The following is an 11,240-nucleotide window of genomic DNA, read 5'->3' as shown; positions in this document are numbered from 1 at the left end:
AGCTCCAAATCAGCTGTGGAATGGATAACGCGTTTCACTCATAAGCTTGTTCACATCCTGTCACATGCAGCATCCACAGCACACCACTACCATTGACCTTATATAGCAGATCCTTAATGGTCTGTAATCACAAAGATTTTGATTGACAGATACGTAACCCACTAAGGAAAAGCTATCTGAAACTACGACCTTTAAAAAGTTTTTTTTTATATATATTATCTCCAAAGGATCACACCAATAAACTAATTACAAAAATACAAAAATACAAATATATAAAAAATATATATATACAAAAAATATATATATGAAAATGCACTTACTACAAAGATCTTGTCCCAGAGAAAAAACTATATAAGCATAACTTTATAAACATGTGAATGTGTGTGCACATATTCATCCATTTTTCAAAAGTCCACATGTAGAATAACTAATTATTATTTCTACTTAGAGGGTATCTTCAATTGCTATTTTTGACCGTCTCATTAATATATAAAAAATTATATGATTGTTGGTCACTAGTAACCCATCATAAAAAAGAGATTGCAATTGAAATGAGCTACTTGTAAAAGGTGGTCAGATGTAGTAATAATTACCTATAATTTAATAAATTTATTTATCCATAAAGGAACTGTTTATTGATGAATGTTAAAGTAAAGTAATAATAATAGAGTAATACTATTTTGATCTTTTCATAAATTACATTCTTATCCCATTATTTTTGTATTTTATTTTTATTTTTTATTTTTTATTTTTTATTTCATTTTTTTAAATATTTATTATTTTTTTATTATTTGTTTATGGTTTTGTGTTGTTTATTTTTATATTTTTTTATTTTTATGATTTTTATTTTTATAATTATAATTCTTTAAAACAACAGGATACCGATATGTTAGTTTCTACGGGTATGTAAAGGAATCTATATATGTGCACCCCAATATATGTACGTGCGCACCCCCCCCCCCCCACAACTGTATGTATCCCTATTTGTATGTGTACACGCACATATACATACACGGGTATACGCCCACATGCCCAAAGGCAGATAGAGGGACTGGGTGTGAGTGGAGGCGGGACTTCATAGGCAGTGAGTTTGTGCGGAGAAGAGGGAAGAGGAAAAACGGGAAAAACGAGAGAGAGGCAGGATAGAGGAAAAGGAGATAGAAGGACATATAGTCCAAACAGTATCTTATATTGATATTAATATTAAGGCTTGGGGGAATAGGAGGGTTAATTGCAGATAATATAATATAATTATTGTGGGTATTATTACAGAAAGGGGCTGTAGTTGATATACTCATTGAGTCCGGCCGGAGTTAGAGCATCCAGTTTGAATGTCCAATGACTTTCACATTTAAGTAACTCTCTAGTGAGATCTCCCCCCCTGATTCCAAGGTGCACTGTTTCTAGGCCAAATGCTTTGAAAGTCTTCAGATCGCCCTTATGCTTGTAATGAAAATGTCTGGCCACAGTAGTCAATTGTCTTCCCCTACTCATATCCAAAACAGCATTCCTTACTGTCCCAATGTGTTCCAGGATGTGTTGTTTTAGCATCATCGTGGTCATTCCCACATATTTGGCACCACATTCACATAGGATACAGTAAACCACCCCAGTTGTACGACAGTTGATATAGTCCTTAATTTTGATGTTATTGCCGTATCTGTCCATGATTTCTTTTTTCTTTGTCATAAACTGGCAAGCTTTGCATGATCCACATGCAAAGGAACCTGCCAGGTTTGGTACGGGTAAAGTGGCTCCTGACAAGGTGATCTCATAAAATTTGGCGCCCTGCGCCAACTCATAGCTACAGTTGGTCCAAGTTGTTTTGCGAGATCCGGGTCGGCCAAGAGAACATGCCAATACTTCTGAAGACTGTTCTTAATTAGTCTCCATTCGCTGTTAAAGTTACTGATGAATCTCACTTCCTCTTTGTTTTTAACTTCAGTGTTGATCTTCCAAAGATTAATGTTTCCCTATTTATATTTCTTAGGGAGTATTTTGCTCTCTTGATAGAGTTATGGCTATATCCCCTCTCTCTAAGCCTCTGTGTGAGTTCTTCACTCTGTTGCTGGAATATACCGGCTTCAGAGCAATTTCTTCGCAGCCGCAGAAATTCGCCTTTTGGTATATTCTCCACAGTAGGTGGAAAATGATGGCTCGTCTGGTGGAGTAGCGTATTGGTGGCTGTAGTTTTACGAAAAAGCTTAGTTTCTAACTGATCATGCTTATTCTTATAGATTTTAATATCCAAAAAGGAAATTTCAGTATCGCTTATTTCATAAGTCAATCTCAGGTTTAGACTATTACAATTGAGTCTCTCAATAAACTGAAGCAGGAGTTCTTGTCCTGCATCCCAAATTATGAAAATGTCATCGATATAGCGATACCACATGATCACATGTTTCGTAAATTGTTCATTATCGCCACTAAACACCATTTCTTTTTCCCACCAACCTAAATATAGGTTAGCGTAGGTTGGCGCACATGCCGCGCCCATTGCTGTCCCTCTTACCTGTAGGAAAAATTTGTCATCAAAAGTAAAAAAGTTATGATTCAGAACAAAATGTAATAGTTCTAAGAGAAATTCCTGAAAATCACCAAACTCACTCATATTTAGAAAATACTTCACTGCAGAAATACCTGCATTGTGATAGATACTCGTATACAAAGCCTCGACATCCAGGCCAGCCAATAAGTAGCCTTCTCCCAGATTGATGTCATGTATCTTTCTAAGGATATCTCTTGTATCCTGTATATAGGAGGGTAGACCTATCACCAGATCTCTTAAATGTAAATCAAGGAATCGACTTGCCTTCTCAGATATACTGTTTATTCCAGAGACTATTGGTCTCCCAGGAGGCATTCTGGGATCCTTGTGTACCTTCGGCAATAAGTATAATGTAGGGGTTGTGGGATTTTCAGTCCAAAGATACTCATATTCGTGTTTGGATATAGTTCCATTTGCACGAGAGTCTTCCAGAATCCTTTTGTATTTACTTTTTATATAGTCCATAGGATTAAGTAGTAGATATTTATAGCAGTTATTGTCATAGAGTTGTTTATAGGCCTCTTTCATATATTGCTCTTTAGGCCAAATCACCACATTACCACCCTTATCTGATGGTTTAATGGTTACATCATTCCAACTCTTGATGTTCTTTAGACACTCCCATTCTTCTCTACTAAGATTTTTATCTGTTTTATATAGATGTCGATTTGTATATAAAGTATCAAGTTCCTTGGATACTAAGTTGGTAAAAACCTTAATCTCTGGACAGATAGCCTCTGGTGGAAAAAATTTCGATTTCTTCCTACAGGTAGGTTTACTTCTACTTGAATGTGTAGATGTCACATCCTCCGATTCCTCATTCAGTTCCTCTAGGGCGGCCAGTGCTGTAGATTCCTGTTCCGTGAGTTCTTCGTCAGCTGTTATATCGGGGTCATCCTTTCTAGTTATAAAGAACTTTTTCAAAAGAAGTTTACGTTCAAAAAGTTTAAGATCTTTTTCTAATGAAAAGTGATCAAAATTAACAGTTGGTGAGAAAGACAGACCTCTACTAAGAACGTTCTCCTCTAATGCTGTCAACTCATGATCAGACAGATTGATTATCTTGAGACTATCCATCACAGGCCCTTCCGTGCCCGAATTGGATATCTGTTGGGTGACGGGGAGCCCCATCTTGCTCTTCCTCTTCTACGAGGACCGCCTTGTCTTCCTCTTGTTTCCTGATGTCCACCCTTGACACCCTTTTGATTCTCTAAAAAAAAACCTATTTTTTGTATTGGAATCTCTTTGTCTATTGAAAAATTGTGTATCATTGGTATCTTCTCCAGATGAGTCGGCTTCTGACGATGAATATCCGTAAGTTTCCTGTGTACCCTTATTGTATTCTCTTCTTTGTGTATTTTTCCACACAAAGACTTGTCCCGTGGCAAAGTCTTTTTTATCTCTAAGGAATTTACCCCTTTTGCAGTCAATAATAGTTTGTTCATATTTTTCAAGATCAATTTTATTCTGTTCGAAAGTTTTTTGAAACTGAACATCCGTTTCCCATTGTTCCAGGGTTTTACCCAGAGATTCTATTTCCTTTTCACACTCATTTAGTAATAGATTGTCGTGTTTCAAAAGAATGTTCATAAGCTCATGTGAACATTTAAGCAAACAAGCTTCCCATTCATTCTTGAGTGTTTCGGTTGCTAAGGGAAATGCTGGGAACACCTTGGGCCGTAGGCCTCTCGGATAGATCCGTTGTTTTTGGTAATTCTCAAGTGTAGTTATATCCCATCCAACTCGTATTTGTTTTTGTAGTGTATACTTTAATTTACGAAAATCCTCTTACCATTTGATATTACTTGTCACTTGTTCTATTTCATTTGGGAAAATGAAATGAATGTTTTCCTTAGTCTTATGTCTCACGGTCAATTCATTCTTTAGACTAAAGCTAGTCATAATGTCAAAAATAAATTAAGTGGTGTACATAAATTGTTCAATTCATAAGAATGTGACTGTAATTCAATATAGGACTCTGCGTATACAAAATTGAAACACACCCGCATTATGTGTCGCTGATTGAGGTATACTTTAAGATTCCCCAATACGTGAATATTATAGAGAATGAGGTGATCATCACAGTGGAAGAAACCCTACAGTAGTGCTTTATGCATTTTGATACTTAGGTTTATTATGGCAAGTTGTCCTGTATTAATTAGTGCCGTTTAAGAATTGCAGATTGAACAATTAATCAAATACCACTATAGTTCTCTATGACAATAGAGGTGTGTGGATAATACATTTGCGGGCTCTCAAAAATACCCACTTTGGGAATAATTTTATACCCAATTACTTGGGAGTAATTCTATACCCAATTAAATTGCAGGGCATGATTTCACTGCTGCAAAAAATTTTTTTGTTGATTACATACAATCTCAGATATTTTAAATGCACTTAATAAAAGTTATATTTTATTGATAACAGCATTTTTCCTGTACAGGTTAATAACATTAAGAGTGCCCCAAAAAAAGAGTCTTCTTTTCTTTCCCTAAATACCATATTATTTCTGACTCTGGGGAGCACCACCAACCAATAAAATTAACCCTAAAAGACATTCTCTTTTTTGAATAATATGATAGTTGGTTATTCTGTTTGAACTTAAGTCAGTCTCCTGTTGAAACTTACCTCCTCTCTTAGGAGGATTTCTTTAGAGACAGGAGCGATCTAGTGCGGTTGTCTCGCCACCCTCTACCCTTTGATTATATTTACTAGCACATTGCTAGTTTCTGAGACCCAGCACAGATCTTACTTAATCTCTTACAATCTTGATATATACATAATTATCTTTGTTTGATTATACCTGTCCAGGGATGATGATTTGTTAACACAATTACTGAGATTGTTCTTTTAAATTGAACAATTTATGTACACCACTTAATTTATTTTTGACATTATGACTTGCTTTAGTCTAAAGAATGAATTGACCGTGAGACGTAAGACTAAGGAAAACATTAATTTAATTTTCCCAAATTAAATAGAACAAGTGACAAGTAATATCAAATGGGAAGAGGATTTTCGTAAATTAAAGTATACACTACAAAAACAAATACGAGTTGGATGGGATATAACTACACTTGAGAATTACCAAAAACAACGGATCTATCCGAGAGGCCTACGGCCCAAGGTGTTCCCAGCATTTCCCTTAGCAACCGAAACACTCCAGAATGAATGGGAAGCTTGTCTGCTTAAATGTTCACATGAGCTTATGAACATTCTTTTGAAACACGACAATCTATTACTAAATGAGTGTGAAAAGGAAATAGAATCTCTGGGTAAAACCCTGGAACAATGGGAAACGGATGTTCAGTTTCAAAAAACTTTCGAACAGAATAAAATTGATCTTGAAAAATATGAACAAACTATTATTGACCGCAAAAGGGGTAAATTCCTTAGAGATAAAAAAGACTTTGCCACGGGACAAGTCTTTGTGTGGAAAAATACACAAAGAAGAGAATACAATAAGGGTACACAGGAAACTTACGGATATTCATCGTCAGAAGCCGACTCATCTGGAGAAGATACCAATGATACACAATTTTTCAATAGACAAAGAGATTCCAATACAAAAAATAGGTTTTTTTTAGAGAATCAAAAGGGTGTCAAGGGTGGACATCAGGAAACAAGAGGAAGACAAAGCGGTCCTCGAAGAAGAGGAAGAGCAAGATGGGGCTCCCCGTCACCCAACAGATATCCAATTCGGGCACGGAAGGGCCTGTGATGGATAGTCTCAAGATAATCAATCTGTCTGATCATGAGTTGACAGCATTAGAGGAGAACGTTCTTAGTAGAAGTCTGTCTTTCTCACCAACTGTTAATTTTGATCGCTTTTCATTAGAAAAAGATCTTAAACTTTTTGAACGTAAACTTCTTTTGAAAAAGTTCTTTATAACTAGAAAGGATGATCCCGATATAACAGCTGATGAAGAACTCACGGAACAGGAATCTACAGCACTGGCTGCCCTAGAGGAACTGAATGAGGAATCGGAGGATGTGACATCTACACATTCAAGTAGAAGTAAACCTACCTGTAGGAAGAAATCGACATTTTTTCCACCAGAGGCTATCTGTCCAGAGATTAAGGTTTTTACCAACTTAGTATCCAAGGAACTTGATACTTTATATACAAATCGACATCTATATAAAACAGATAAAAATCTTAGTAGAGAAGAATGGGAGTGTCTAAAGAACATCAAGAGTTGGAAGGATGTAACCATTAAACCATCAGATAAGGGTGGTAATGTGGTGATTTGGCCTAAAGAGCAATATATGAAAGAGGCCTATAAACAACTCTATGACAATAACTGCTATAAACATCTACTACTTAATCCTATGGACTATATAAAAAGTAAATACAAAAGGATTCTGGAAGACTCTCGTGCAAATGGAACTATATCCAAACACGAATATGAGTATCTTTGGACTGAAAATCCCACAACCCCTACATTATACCTATTGCCGAAGGTACACAAGGATCCCAGAATGCCTCCTGGGAGACCAATAGTCTCTGGAATAAACAGTATATCTGAGAAGGCAAGTCGATTCCTTGATTTACATTTAAGAGATCTGGTGATAGGTCTACCCTCCTATATACAGGATACAAGAGATATCCTTAGAAAGATACATGACATCAATCTGGGAGAAGGCTACTTATTGGTAGGCCTGGATGTCGAGGCTTTGTATACGAGTATCGATCACAATGCAGGTATTTCTGCAGTGAAGTATTTTCTAAATATGAGTGAGTTTGGTGATTTTCAGGAATTTCTCTTAGAACTATTACATTTTGTTCTGAATCATAACTTTTTTACTTTTGATGACAAATTTTTCCTACAGGTAAGAGGGACAGCAATGGGCGCGGCATGTGCGCCAACCTACGCTAACCTATATTTAGGTTGGTGGGAAAAAGAGATGGTGTTTAGTGGCGATAATGAACAATTTACGAAACATGTGATCATGTGGTATCGCTATATCGATGACATTTTCATAATTTGGGATGCAGGACAAGAACTCCTGCTTCAGTTTATTGAGAAACTCAATTGTAATAGTCTAAACCTGAGATTGACTTATGAAATAAGCGATACTGAAATTTCCTTTTTGGATATTAAAATCTATAAGAATAAGCATGATCAGTTAGAAACTAAGCTTTTTCGTAAAACTACAGCCACCAATACGCTACTCCACCAGACGAGCCATCATTTTCCACCTACTGTGGAGAATATACCAAAAGGCGAATTTCTGCGGCTGCGAAGAAATTGCTCTGAAGCCGGTATATTCCAGCAACAGAGTGAAGAACTCACACAGAAGCTTAGAGAGAGGGGATATAGCCATAACTCTATCAAGAGAGCAAAATACTCCCTAAGAAATATAAATAGGGAAACATTAATCTTTGGAAGAAACAACACTGAAGTTAAAAACAAAGAGGAAGTGAGATTCATCAGTAACTTTAACAGCGAATGGAGACTAATTAAGAACAGTCTTCAGAAGTATTGGCATGTTCTCTTGGCCGACCCGGATCTCGCAAAACAACTTGGACCAACTGTAGCTATGAGTTGGCGCAGGGCGCCAAATTTACGAGATCACCTTGTCAGGAGCCACTTTACCCGTACCAAACCTAAAAATCCCACCCTGGTAGGTTCCTTTGCATGTGGATCATGCAAAGCTTGCCAGTTTATGACCAAGAAAAAAGAAATCATGGACAGATACGGCAATAACATCAAAATTAAGGACTATATCAACTGTCGTACAACTGGGGTGGTTTACTGTATCCTATGTGAATGTGGTGCCAAATATGTGGGAATGACCACGAGGATGCTAAAACAACGCATCCTGGAACACATTGGGACAGTAAGGAATGCTGTGTTGGATATGAGTAGGGGAAGACAATTGACTACTGTGGCCAGACATTTTCATTACAAGCATAAGGGCGATCTGAAGACTTTCAAAGCATTTGGCCTAGAAACAGTGCACCTTGGAATCAGGGGGGGAGATCTCACTAGAGAGTTACTTAAATGTGAAAGTCGTTGGACATTCAAACTGGATGCTCTAACTCCGGGCGGACTCAATGAGTATATCAACTACAGCCCCTTTCTGTGATAATACCCACAATAATTATATTATATTATCTGCAATTAACCCTCCTATTCCCCCAAGCCTTAATATTAATATCAATATAAGATACTGTTTGGACTATATGTCCTTCTATCTCCTTTTCCTCTATCCTGCCTCTCTCTCGTTTTTCCCGTTTTTCCTCTTCCCTCTTCTCCGCACAAACTCACTGCCTATGAAGTCCCGCCTCCACTCACACCCAGTCCCTCTATCTGCCTTTGGGCATGTGGGCGTATACCCGTGTATGTATATGTGCGTGTACACATACAAATAGGGATACATACAGTTGTGGGGGTGTGTGCGCGCACGTACATATATAGGGGTCCAATTTTTTATATATTAATGATACGGTCAAAAATAGCAATTGAAGATACCCTCTAAGTAGAAATAATAATTAGTTATTCTACATGTGGACTTTTGAAAAATGGATGAATATGTGCACACACATTCACATGTTTATAAAGTTATGCTTATATAGTTTTTTCTCTGGGACAAGATCTTTGTAGAAAGTATATATATATATATATATATATATATATTTATATATATTTTTTGTATATATATATTTTTTATATATTTGTATTTTTGTAATTAGTTTATTGGTGTGATCCTTTGGAGATAATATATATAAAAAAACTTTTTAAAGGTCGTCGTTTCAGATAGCTTTTCCTTAGTGGGTTACGTATCTGTCAATCAAAATCTTTGTGATTACAGACCATTAAGGATCTGCTATATAAGGTCAATGGTAGTGGTGTGCTGTGGATGCTGCATGTGACAGGATGTGAACAAGCTTACGAGTGAAACGCGTTATCCATTCCACAGCTGATTTGGAGCTGATGCCGCTGCCAGTGGGAGGCTCATGAGCCCGCACGCCCGCAATACGGGCTTTCTATTACTCACTCAATCTGTTTATTTCTTGGATTAAGGCACACAATACTCGGCCAACTCTCATTCCTGCATTGTGCTGCGGCTCCCTGCAATGTCCCTGGACACCAGGCAGCCGCATGCACTCTAACGGGAACAGCAGAACGGCTCCTTTCTTTCTTCCTAACCAGTGAATACCCGGCCACTCTCTCATCTTCCTTCCGCTGATTACCATAGGCGCAGGCTAATTAAGATGGAATGACAGCAGAAGTTGCAGGATATATTCACTGGTTTCTTTTTCCCTTCTCGTATTTGGGAAATTTTCAAACACATATATACTTGCTACCTTAATTGTATAGTTTAACCACATGATGCATTATATGATGTAAATTGTCACCTCTATATTTAATGTGTGTTTTCTGTGATTATGTACAATTGAGGAAATGTAACCGACACACTGTGGTTATTTTGAAATGTGAAAGGTTGCCTCCTTTAAATGCTATTAACGATCCGTACAGGTTCCCACACTTACCTTGGTTTAGTCTGATTATTGTATCCCATGTGCTTATTTGTGAGTACAAAGGCTTCAATCACATATGATTCAGATGAGAAGACTAACCCTTATATTGAGGCTTTTTGATATGAGAAATCTGTAATGCATAGATGTGATTGAGCAATAATACCGGCGGGTGCAGTAACAGGGGCGTGCTACTTCCCTTTATAGAGCACATAATTGTTTTGCTCTTTTCTCAGCCTGGTGCTGTAACATAATTTATGTGATTTCTGTACAAAATTGTCAAACATGTGTTTGGGTTGTAAACACCAAAAGAAGGGTGAACATTTGGGTCAATCTGCTGACAGTTTTATAATCCTGCAGATATGTGGGAATAACTCACGGGTAATTGTATCAATAAAGACACAGTAATTTCTAAACACAATCTTGCTGTCTCCGTAGACTGATGATACAATAACTATCCACTCCGTGGCTCACGGTTGGTCTCTGTGCAGGCTTGATTTCGACACACAGAACAGGCTGCAGGTACAACAGTTTATGTCAGAAACACTTGGTGCTTTACCTCATAAGAATGTGACTGTAATTCAATATAGGACTTTGCGTATACAAAATTGAAACACACCCGCATTATGTGTCGCTGATTGAGGTATACTTTAAGATTCCCCAATACGTGAATATTATAGAGAATGAGGTGATCATCACAGAGGAAGAAACCCTACAGTAGTGCTTTATGCATTTTGATACTTAGGTTTATTATGGCAAGTTGTCCTGTATTAATTAGTGCCGTTTAAGAATTGCAGATTGAACAATTAATCAAATACCACTATAGTTCTCTATGACAATAGAGGTGTGTGGATAATACATTTGCGGGCTCTCAAAAATACCCACTTTGGGAATAATTTTATACCCAATTACTTGGGAGTAATTCTATACCCAATTAAATTGCAGGGCATGATTTCACTGCTGCAAAAAAACTTTTGTTGATTACATACAATCTCAGATATTTTAAATACACTTAATAAAAGTTATATTTTATTGATAACAGCATTTTTCCTGTACAGGTTTAATAACATTAAGAGTGCCCCAAAAAAAGAGTCTTCTTTTCTTTCCCTAAATACCATATTATTTCTGACTCTGGGGAGCACCACCAACCAATAAAATTAACCCTAAAAGACATTCTCTTTTTTGAATAATATGATAGTTGGTTAT

This window comes from Pseudophryne corroboree, chromosome 12 (assembly GCF_028390025.1).
Source record: "Pseudophryne corroboree isolate aPseCor3 chromosome 12, aPseCor3.hap2, whole genome shotgun sequence".
NCBI classification, from domain to species: Eukaryota; Metazoa; Chordata; class Amphibia; order Anura; family Myobatrachidae; genus Pseudophryne; species Pseudophryne corroboree.
This window is presented reverse-complemented; position numbering follows the sequence as displayed.